Below are 11,537 nucleotides of genomic sequence, written 5' to 3'. Positions count from 1 at the left end.
TACTCGATAGTTCAGTGTGCCATGCTTTACTGCTTAGAACCGGGACTTCAACGATGTTTTGAACGTCATGGAGCATATGAGATGTTCCAGGAGTTGAAGTTAATATTTCAAGCAAATACTCGAATTGAGAGATATGAAGTCTCCAATAAGTTCTACAGCTGCAAAATGGAGGAGAATAGTTCTGTCAGTGAACATATACTCAGAATGTCTGCGTACCACAACCACTTGACTCAGCTGGGAGTTAATCTTCCTGATGATAGTGTCATTGACAGAGTTCTTCAATCACTGCCACCAAGCTACAAGAGCTTCGTGATGAACTATAATATGCAAGGGATGGATAAGACAATTCCCGAGCTCTTCGCAATGCTAAAGGCTACAGAGGTAGAAATCAAGAAGGAGCATCAAGCGTTGATGGTCAATAAGACCACCAGTTTCAAGAAAAAGGGTAAAGGGAAGAAGGGGAACTTCAAGAAAAACGGCAAGCAAGTTGGTGCTCAAGTGAAGAAGCCCAAGTCTGGACCTAAGCCTGAGACTGAGTGCTTCTACTGCAAAGGGACTGGTCACTGGAAGCGGAACTACCCAAAGTATTTGGCGGAGAAGAAGGATGCCAAAGTGAAAGGTATATTTGATATACATGTTATTGATGTGTACCTTACTAATGCTCGCAGTAGCGCCTGAGTATTTGATATCGGTTCTGTTGCTAATATTTGCAACTCAAAACAGGGGCTATGGATTAAGCGAAGATTGGCTAAGGACGAGGTGACGATGCGCGTGGGAAATGGTTCCAAAGTCGGTGTGATAGCCGTCGGCACGCTACCTCTACATCTACCTTCGGGATTAGTTTTAGACCTAAATAATTGTTATTTGGTGCCACCGTTGAGCATGAACATTATATCTGGATCTTGTTTGATGCGAGACGGTTATTCGTTTAAATCAGAGAATAATGGTTGTTCTATTTATATGAGTAATATCTTTTATGGTCATGCACCCTTGATGAGGGGTCTATTTTTACTAAATCTTGATAGTAGTGATACACATGTTCATAGTATTGAAGCGAAAAGATATAAGTTTCATAATGATAGTGCAACTTATTTATGGCACTGCCGTTTAGGTCATATTGGTGTAAAGCGCATGAAAACTCCATGCTGATGGACTTTTGGAATCACTTGATTATGAATCACTTGATGCTTGCGAACCATGCCTCATGGGCAAGATGACTAAGACTCCGTTCTCCAGAACAATGAAGCGAGCAACGGACTTGTTGGAAATAATACATACTAATGTATGCGGTCCGATGAGTGTTGATGCTTGCGGCAGGTATCGTTATTTTCTTACCTTCACAGATGATTTGAGCAGATATGGGTATATCTACTTGATGAAACATAAGTCTGAAACATTTGAAAAGTTCAAAGAATTTCAGAGTGAAGTGGAAAATCATCGTAACAAGAAAATTAAGTTTCCACGATCTGATCGTGGAGGATAATATTTGAGTTACGAGTTTGGTCTTCATTTGAAACAATGCAGAATAGTTTCGCAACTCACACCACCTAGAACACCACAGCATAATGGTGTGTCCGAACATCGTAACCGCACTTTATTAGATATGGTGTGATCTATGATGTCTCTTACTGATTTACCGCTATCGTTTTGGGGTTATGCTTTAGAGACAACTGCATTCACGTTAAATAGGGCACCATCAAAATCCGTTGAGACAACACCTTTTGAACTATGGTTTGGCAAGAAACCCAAGTTGTCGTTTCTTAAAGTTTGGTGTTGCGATGCTTATGTGAAAAAGCTTCAACCTGATAAGCTCGAACCCAAATCGGAGAAATGTGTCTTCATAGGATACCCAAAAGAGACTGTTGGGTACACCTTCTATCATAGATCTGAATGCAAGATATCCGTTGCTAAGAATGGATCCTTTCTAGAGAAGGAGTTTCTCTCGAAAGAAGTGAGTGGGAGGAAAGTAGAACTTGACGAGGTAATTGTACCCACTCCCTTATTGGAAAGTAGTTCATCACAAAAATCAGTTCTAGTGATTCCTACACTAGTAAGTGCGGAAGCTAATTATGATGATCATGAAACTTCTGATCAAGTTACTACTGAACCTCGTAGGTCAAATAGAGTAAGATCCACACTAGAGTGGTACGGTGATCCTGTTCTGGAGGTCATGTTACTTGACCATGATGAACCTACGAACTATGAGGAAGCGATGATGAGCCCAGATTCCGCAAAATGGCTTGAGGCCATGAAATCTGAGATGGGATCCATGTATGAGAACAAAGTGTGGACTTTGGTTGACTTGCCCGATGATCGACAAGCCATAGAGAATAAATGGATCTTCAAGAAGAAGACTGACACTGACGGTAATGTTATTGTCTATAAAACTCGACTTGTTGCAAAAGGTTTTCGACAAGTTCAAGGAGTTGACTACGATGAGACCTTCTCACCCGTAGCGATGCTTAAGTCTGTCCAAATCATGTTAGCAATTGCCGCATTTTATGGTTACGAAATTTGGCAAATGGATGTCAAAACTGCATTCCTTAATGGATATCTTAAAGAAGAGTTGTGTATGGTGCAACCAGAAGGTTTTGTCAATCCAAAAGGTGATAACAAAGTGTGCAAGCTCCATTGATCCATTTATGGACTGGTGCAAGCCTCTCGGAGTTGAAATATACGCTTTAATAGTGTGATCAAAGCATCTGGTTTTATACAGACTTTTGGAGAAGCCTATATTTAAAAGAAAGTGAGCGGGAGCTCTGTAGCATTTCTGATATTATATGTAGATGACATATTGTTGATCGGAAATGATTCTGAATTTCTGAATAGCATAAAAGGATACTTGAATAAGAATTTTTCAATGAAAGACCTCGTTGAAGCTTCTTATATATTGGGCATCAAGATCTATAGAGATAGATCAATACGCTTAATTGGACTTTCGCAAAGCACATACCTTGATAAAGTTTTGAAGAAGTTCAAAATCGATCAAGCAAAGAAAGGGTTCTTGCCTGTGTTACAAGGTGTGAAGTTGAGTCAGACTCAATGCCTGACAACTGCAGAAGATAGAGAGAAAATGAAAGGCATTCCCTATGCTTCAGCCATAGGTTCTATCATGTATGTAATGCTATGTACCAGACCTGATGTGTGCCTTGCTATCAGTTTAGCAGGGAGGTACCAAAGTAATCCAGGAGTGGATCACTGGATAGCGGTCAAGAACATCTTGAAATACCTGAAAAGGACTAAGGATACGTTTCTCATTTGTGGAGGTGACAAAGAGCTCGCCATAAATGGTTACGTTGATGCTAGCTTTGACACTGGTCCGGATGACTCTAAGTCACAAACTGGATATGTATTTTTATTGAATGGTGGAGCTGTTAGTTGGTGCAGTTCCAAGCAGAGTGTCGTGGCGGGATCTACGTGTGAAGCGGAGTACATAGCTGCTTCGGAAGCAGCAAATGAAGGAGTCTGGATGAAGGAGTTCATATCTGATCTAGGTGGCATACCTAGTGCATCGGGTCCAATGAAAATCTTTTGTGATAATACTGGTGCAATTGACTTGGCAAAGGAATCCAGATTTCACAAGAGAACCAAGCACATCAAGAGATGCTTCAATTCCATCCACGATCTAGTCAAGGAGGGAGACATAGAGATTTGCAAGATACATACAGATCTGAATGTTGCAGACCCGTTGATTAAGCCTCTCTCACGAGCAAGACATGATCAACACCAAGACTCCATGGGTGTTAGAATCATTACAATGTAATCTAGATTATTGACTCGAGTGCAAGTGGGAGACTGAAGGAAATATGCCCTAGAGGCAATAATAAAGTTGTTATTTATATTTCCTTATATCATGATAAATGTTTATTATTCATGCTAGAATTGTATTAACCGGAAACTTAGTACATGTGTGAATACATAGACAAACAGAGTGTCACTAGTATGCCTCTACCTGACTAGCTCGTTGATCAAAGATGGTTAAGTTTCCTAGCCATGAACAAAGAGTTGTCATTTCATAAATGGATCACATCATTAGAGAATGATGTGATTGACTTGACCCATCCATTAGCTTAGCACGGTGATCGTTTAGTTTACTGCTATTGCTTTCTCCATAACTTATACATGTCCCAATGACTATGAGATTATGCAACTCTCGAATACCGGAGGAACACTTAGTGTACTATCAAACGTCACAACGTAACTGGGTGACTATAAAGATGCTCTACAGGTGTCTCCGATGGTGTTTGTTGAGTTGGCATAGATCGAGATTAGGATTTGTCACTCCGTGTATCGGAGAGGTATCCCTCGGCCCTCTCGGTAATGCACATCACTATAAGCCTTGCAAGCAATGTGACAAATGAGTTAGTTACGGGATGTTGCATTACGGAACGAGTAAAGAGACTTGCCGGTAACGATATTGAACTAGGTATTGAGATACCGACGATCGTATCTCGGGCAAGTAACATACAGATGACAAAGGGAACAATGTATGTTGTTATGCGGTCTGACCGATAAAGATCTTCGTAGAATATGTAGGAACCAATATGGGCATCCAGGTTCCGCTATTGTTTATAGACCGGAGATGAGTCTCGGTCATGTCTACATAGTTCTCAAACCGGTAGGGTCCGCACGCTTAAAACCCGGTGCGATCGGTATTATGAGTTTATGTGTTTTGATGTACCGAAGGTAGTTCGGAGTCCCGGATATGATCACGGACATGATGAGGAGTCTCGGAATGGTTGAGACATAAAGATCAATATATTGGAAGCCTATGTTTGGACATCGGAATGGTTCCGGGTGAATTTAGGCATTTACCGGAGTACCGGGGAGTTACCGGAACCCCTCGGGGAGTATATAGGCCTTATTGGGCCTTAGTGGAATAGAGGGGAGGAAGGCCAAGGAGGAGGGCGTGCCCCCCTAGCCCAATCCAAATTGGGTGGGGGCCGTCCCCCCTTCCTTCTCTCTCCCCCTCCTTCTCTCCTACTCCTACTAGGCAAAGAGGGGAATCCTACTCCCGGTGGGAGTAGGACTCCCCCTAGGGCACGCCATAGAGAGGGCCGGCCCTCCCCTCCTCCACTCCTTTATATCGGGGGAAGGGGGCACCCCATAGACGCACAAGTTGATCTCTTAGCCGTGTGTGGTGCCCCCCTCCACGGATTTCCACCATGGTCATATCGTTGTAGTGCTTAGGCGAAGCCCTGCGTTGGTAACTTCATCATCACCATCATCACGCTGTCGTGCTGACGAAACTCTCCCCCGATACTCAGCTGGATCTAGAGTTCGTGGGACGTCACCGAGCTGAACGTGTGCAGATCGCGGAGGTGTCGTACCTTCGATTCTAGGATCGGTCGGATCGTGAAGACGTACGACTACATCAACCTTGTTGTCATAACGCTTCCGCTTACGGTCTACGAGGGTACGTAGACAACACTCTCCCCTCTGCTTGCTATGCATCACCTAGATGGATCTTGCATGTGCCTAGGAATTATTTTGAAATTACTGTGTTCCCCAACAGTTGGCTGGTGTCTATTTCTCCAATTTTAGTTGAATCGAGTTTGACAGCGCCCGGTCCTTTTTGAAGGTTAAAACAGCACACTTGACGAAAAATCGTTATGGTTTTGATGCGTAGATAAGAACGGTTCTTGCTAGAAGCCCGTAACAGCCACGTAAAACTTGCAACAACAAAATAGAGGCCGTCTAACTTGTTTTTGAAGGGCATGTTGTGATGTGATATGGTCAAGACATGATCAGATATATATTGTTGTATGAGATGATCATGTTTTGTAAAAGTTATCGGCAACTGGAAGGAGCCTTATGGTTGTCACTTTATTGTATGAAAAGCAATTGCCATGTAATTGCTTTACTTTATCACTAAGAGGTAGCGATAGTCGTAGAAGCAACAGTTGGCGAGACGACAACGATGCTACGATGGAGATCAAGGTGTCAAGCCGGTGACAATGGTGATCATGACGATGCTTTGGAGATGGAGATCAAAGGCACAAGATGATGATGGCCATATCATATCACTTATTTTGATTTCATGTGATGTTTATCATTTATGCATCTTACTTTGCTTAGTACGGCGGTAACATTATAAGATGATCCCTCACTAACTTTCAAGGTGTAAGCATTCTCCCTGAGTATGCACCGTTGCGACAGTTCGTCGTTCCGAGACACCACATGATGATCGGGTGTGATAAGCTCTACGTTCACATACAATGGGTGCAATCCTGTTTTGCACACACGGAATACTCGGGTTAAACTTGACGAGCCTAGCATATGCAGATATGGCCTCGGAACACTGAGACCGAATGGTCGAACGTGAATCATATAGTAGATATGATCAACATAGAGATGTTCACCATTGAAAACTACTCCATCTCACGTGATGATTGGATATGGTTTAGTTGATATGGATCATGTGATCATTTAGATGACTAGAGGGATGTCTATCTAAGTGGGAGTTCTTAAGTAATGTGATTAATTGAACTACCTGATAGTATTTGCATATCTATGTTGTAGATCAATAGCTTGCGATGTAGCTCCCCGTTTATTTTTGATATGTTCCTTGACAAAAATAAGTTGAAAGATGATAGTAGCAATGATGCGGACTGGGTCCATGATCTGAGGATTATCCTCATTGCTGCACAGAAGAATTGTGTCCTTGATGCACCGCTAGGTGACAGGCCTATTGCAGGAGCAGATGCAGACGTTATGAACGATTGGCAAAGCTCGGTATGATGACTACTTGATAGTTTAGTGCACTATAATTTAAGGCTTAGAACCGGGACTTCAAAATTTTTTTGAACGCCACAGAGCATATGAGATGTTCCAAGAGTTGAAATTGGTATTTCAGACTCATGCCCGTGTCGAGAGGTATGAGACCTCTGACAAGTGCTTTGCCTACAAGATGGAGGAGAATAGCTCAACCGGTGAGCATGTGCTCAGAATGTCTGAGTACTACAATCGCTTGAATCAAGTGGGAGTTAATCTTCCAGATAAAATAGTGATTGACAAAAGTTCTCTAGTTATTGGAACTACATGATGAACTATAATATGCAAGGGATGCCGAAAATGATTCCCGAGCTCTTCGCGATGCTAAAATCGGCGAAGGTAGAAATCAAGAAAAGGCATCAAGTGTTGATGTTTAAGAAGACCACTAGTTTCAAGAAAAGGGGCAAAGGGAAAGAAAGGGAACTTCAATAAAGAAAGGCAAGCAAGTTGCCACTCCCGTGAAGAAACCCAAAGCTAGACCTAAGCCTGAAACTGAGTGCTTCTACTGCAAAGGGAATGGTCACTGGAAGCGGAACTACCCCAAATATTTGGCGGATAAGAAGGATGGCAAAGTGAGAGGTATATTTGATATACATGTTATTGATGTGTACTTTACTAGTGTTCATAGTAACCCCATGGTATTTGATACTGGTTCAGTTGCTAAGATTAGTAACTCGAAACAGGAGTTGAAAAATGAACAAAGACTAGTTAAGGGCAAAGTGACGATGTGTATTGGAAGTGATTCCAAGGTTGATAAGATCACCATCGCATACTCCCTCTACCTTCGGGATTAGTATTGGACCTAAATAAATGTTATTTAGTGTTTGCGTCAAGCATAAATATGATTGGATCATGTTTATTGCGATACAGTTATTCATTTAAGTCAGAGAATAACTGTTGTTCTGTTTATATGAATAAACCTTCTATGGTCTTACATCCAATGTAAATGGTTTACTGAATCTCGATCGTAGTAAAACACATATTCATAATATTGAAGCCAAAAGATGCAAAGTTAATAATGATAGTGCAACTTATTTGTGGCACTGCCATTTAGGTCATATTGGTGTAAAGCGCATGAAGAAACTCCATGCAGATGGACTTTTGGAATCACTTGATTATGAATCATTTGATACTTGCGAACCATGCCTCATGGGCAAGATGACTAAGACTCCGTTCTTCGGAATAATGGAGTGAGCCACTGACTTATTGGAAATAATACATACCGATGTATGCGGTCCCATGAGTGTTGAGGCTCGTGGCGGGTATCGTTATTTTCTAATCTTCACAGTTGATTTGAGCAGATATGGGTATATTTACTTGATGAAACATAAGTCTGAAACATTTGAAAAGTTCAAAGAATTTCAGAGTGAAGTGGAAAATCATCGTAACAAGAAAATAAAGTTTCTACGATCTGATCGTGGAGGTGGATATTTGAGTTATGAGTTTTGGCCTTCATTTAAAACAATGTGGAATAGTTTCACAACTCACGCCACCTCGAACACCACAGCGTAATGGTGTGTCGGAACATCGTAACCGCACTTTATTAGATATGGTGCGATCTATGATGTCTCTTACCGATTTACCACTGTCGTTTTGGGGTTATGAATTAGAGACAGTTGCATTCACGTTAAATAGTGCACCATCTAAATCCGTTGAGACGAAACCGTATGAACTATGGTTTGGCAAGAAACCTAAGCTGTCGTTTCTTAAAAGTTTGGGGCTGTGATGCTTATGTGAAAAAGCTTCAACCTGATAAGCTCGAACCCAAATCGGAGAAATGCGTCTTCATAGGATACCCAAAGGAGAATGTTGGGCACACCTTCTATCACAGATCCGAAGGCAAGATATTCGTTGCTAAGAATGGATCCTTTCTAGAGAAGGAGTTTCTCTCGAAAGAAGTGAGTGGGAGGAAAGTATAACTTGATGAGGTAATTGTACCTTCTCCCGAATTGAAAAGTAGTACATCACAGAAATCAGTTCCAGTGATTCCTACACCAATCAGTGAGGAAGCTAATGATGATGATCATAAAACTTCAGATCAAGTAACTACTGAACCTCATATGTCAACCAGAGTAAGATCCACACCAGAGTGGTACGGTAATCATGTTCTAGAAGTCATGTTACTTGACCATAACAAACCTACAAACTATGAGGAAGCGATGATGAGCCCAGATTCTGCAAAATGGCTTGAGGCCATGAAATCTGAGATGGGATCCATGTATGAGAACAAAGTATGGACTTTGGTGGACTTGCCCGATGATCGACAAGCCATTGAGAATAAATGGATCTTCAAGAGGAAGACAGATGCTGATGGTAGTGTTACTGTCTACAAAGCTTGAATTGTGGCAAAAAGGTTTCGACAAGTTCAAGGTGTTGACTATGATGAGAGTTTTCTCACTCGTATCTATGCTTAAAGTCTGTCTGAATCATGTTAGCCATTGTCGCATTTTATGAACTTTGTCAAATGGATGACAAAACTGCATTCCTTAATGGATTTCTCAAAGAAGAGTTGTATATGATGCAACCAGAAGGTTTTGTCAATCCAAAAGGTGCTAACAAAGTGTGTAAGCTCCAGTGATCCATTTATGGACTGGTGCAAGAATCTTGGAGTTGGAATGTACGCTTTGATAGTGTGATCAAAGCATATGGTTTTATACAGACTTTTGGAGAAGCCTGTACTTACAAAATAGTGAGTGGGAGCTCTGTAGCATTTCTGATATTATATATGGATGACATATTGTTGATTGGAAATAATACAGAATTTCTGGATAGCATAAAGGATACTTGAATAAGAATTTTTCAATGAAAGACCTCAGTGAAGCTACTTACATATTGGGCATCAAGATCTATAAAGATAGATCAAGACACTTGATAAGACTTTCAATGAGTACATACCTTGATAAGATTTTGAAGGAGTTCAAATGGATCAGTCAAAGAAGGAGTTATTGCCTGAGTTGTAAGGTGTGAAGTTGAGTAAAGACTCAAAACCCGACCACAACAGAAAATAGAAAGAGAATGAAAAGTCATTCCCTATGCCTCGGTCATAGGCTCTATAAAGTATGCTATGTTGTGTACCAAACCTATTGTGTGCATCACCATGAGTTTGGCAAGAGGGTACAATAGTGATCCAGGAGTGGATCACTAGACAGCGGTCAAATCCTTAGTGGAATAAGGACATGTTTCTCGGTTATGGAGGTGGCAAAAACTTCGTCATAAAGGGTTACGTTGATGCAAGCTTTGACACTGATCCGGATGACTCTAAGTCTCAATCTGGATACATATTGAAAGTGGGAGCGATTAGCTAGAGTAGCTCCATGCAGAGCATTGTAGACATAGAAAATTTGCAAAATACATACGTCTCTGAATGTGGAAGACCCGTTGACTAAACTTCTCTCACAAGACATGATCACACCTTAGTACTCTTTGGGTGTTAATAACATAGCGATGTGAACTAGATTATTGACTCTCATAAACACTTTGGGTGTTAGTCACATGGAGATGTGAACTAATCACATTAAGATGTGAACTATTGGTGTTAAAACACATGACGATGTGAACTAGATTATTGACTCTAGTGCAAGTGGGAGACTAAAGGAAATATGCCCTAGAGGCAATAATAAAGTTGTTATTTATATTTCCTTATATCATGATAAATTTTTATTATTCATCCCAGAATTGTATTAACCGGAAACTTAGTACATGTGTGGATACATAGACAAACAGAGTGTCCCTAGTATGCCTCTACTAGACTAGCTCGTTAATCAAACATGGTCAAGTTTCCTAACCATAGACATATGTTGTCATTTTATGAACATGATCACATCATTAGAGAATGATGTGATGGACAAGACCCATCCGTTAGCTTAGCATTAATGATCGTTTAGTTTTATTACTATTGCTTTCTTCATGACTTATACATGTTCCTCTGACTATGAGATTATGCAACTCCCGAATACCAGATGAACACCTTGTGTGCTATCAAACGTCACAACGTAATTGGGTGATTATAAAGATGCTCTATAGGTGTCTCCGATGGTGTTTGTTGAGTTGGCATAGATCAAGATTAGGATTTGTCACTCCGTGTTTCGGAGAGGTATCTCTGGGCCCTCTCGGTAATGCTCATTACTATAAGCGTTGCAAGCAATGTGACTAATGAGTTAGTTGTGGGATGATGCATTTCTAAACGAGTAAAGAGACTTGTCGGTAACGAGATTGAACTAGGTATGATGATACCGACGATCAAATCTCGGGCAAGTAACATACCGATGACAAAGGGAACAACGTATGTTGTTGTGCAGTTTAACCGATAAAGATCTTTGTAGAATATGTAGGAGCCAATATGAGCATCCAGGTTCCGCTATTGGTTATTGACCTAAGATATGTCTTGGTCATGTCTACATAGTTCTCGAACCCTTAGGGTCCGCATGCTTAATGTTCGATGACGATTTGTATTATGAGTTATGTGTTTTGATCAACCAAAGTTTGTTAGGAGTCTCGAATGAGATCACGGACATGACGAGGAGTCTCGAAATGGTCGAGACATAAAGATCGATATATAGGAAGGTTATATTCGGACACCGGAATGGTTCCGAAGTGTTTCGGGTATTTTCCGGAGTACCGGGAGGTTACCGGAACCCCCCGGGAGAGTAATGGGCCTTAATGGGCTTTATGGGAAAAGAGAGAGGGGCATCAAGGGGTGGTTGCGCCCCCCTCTCATGGGCTTGTCCAAATTGGACTAGGAGGGGGCGGCGCCGCCCTCCTTC

The sequence above is a fragment of the Triticum dicoccoides genome, chromosome 4A (genome assembly GCF_002162155.2).
Source record: "Triticum dicoccoides isolate Atlit2015 ecotype Zavitan chromosome 4A, WEW_v2.0, whole genome shotgun sequence".
In the NCBI taxonomy this organism is placed as follows: Eukaryota; Viridiplantae; Streptophyta; class Magnoliopsida; order Poales; family Poaceae; genus Triticum; species Triticum dicoccoides.
The sequence above is the reverse complement of the archived record's forward strand: the minus strand, read 5'-3'. Positions refer to the sequence as shown.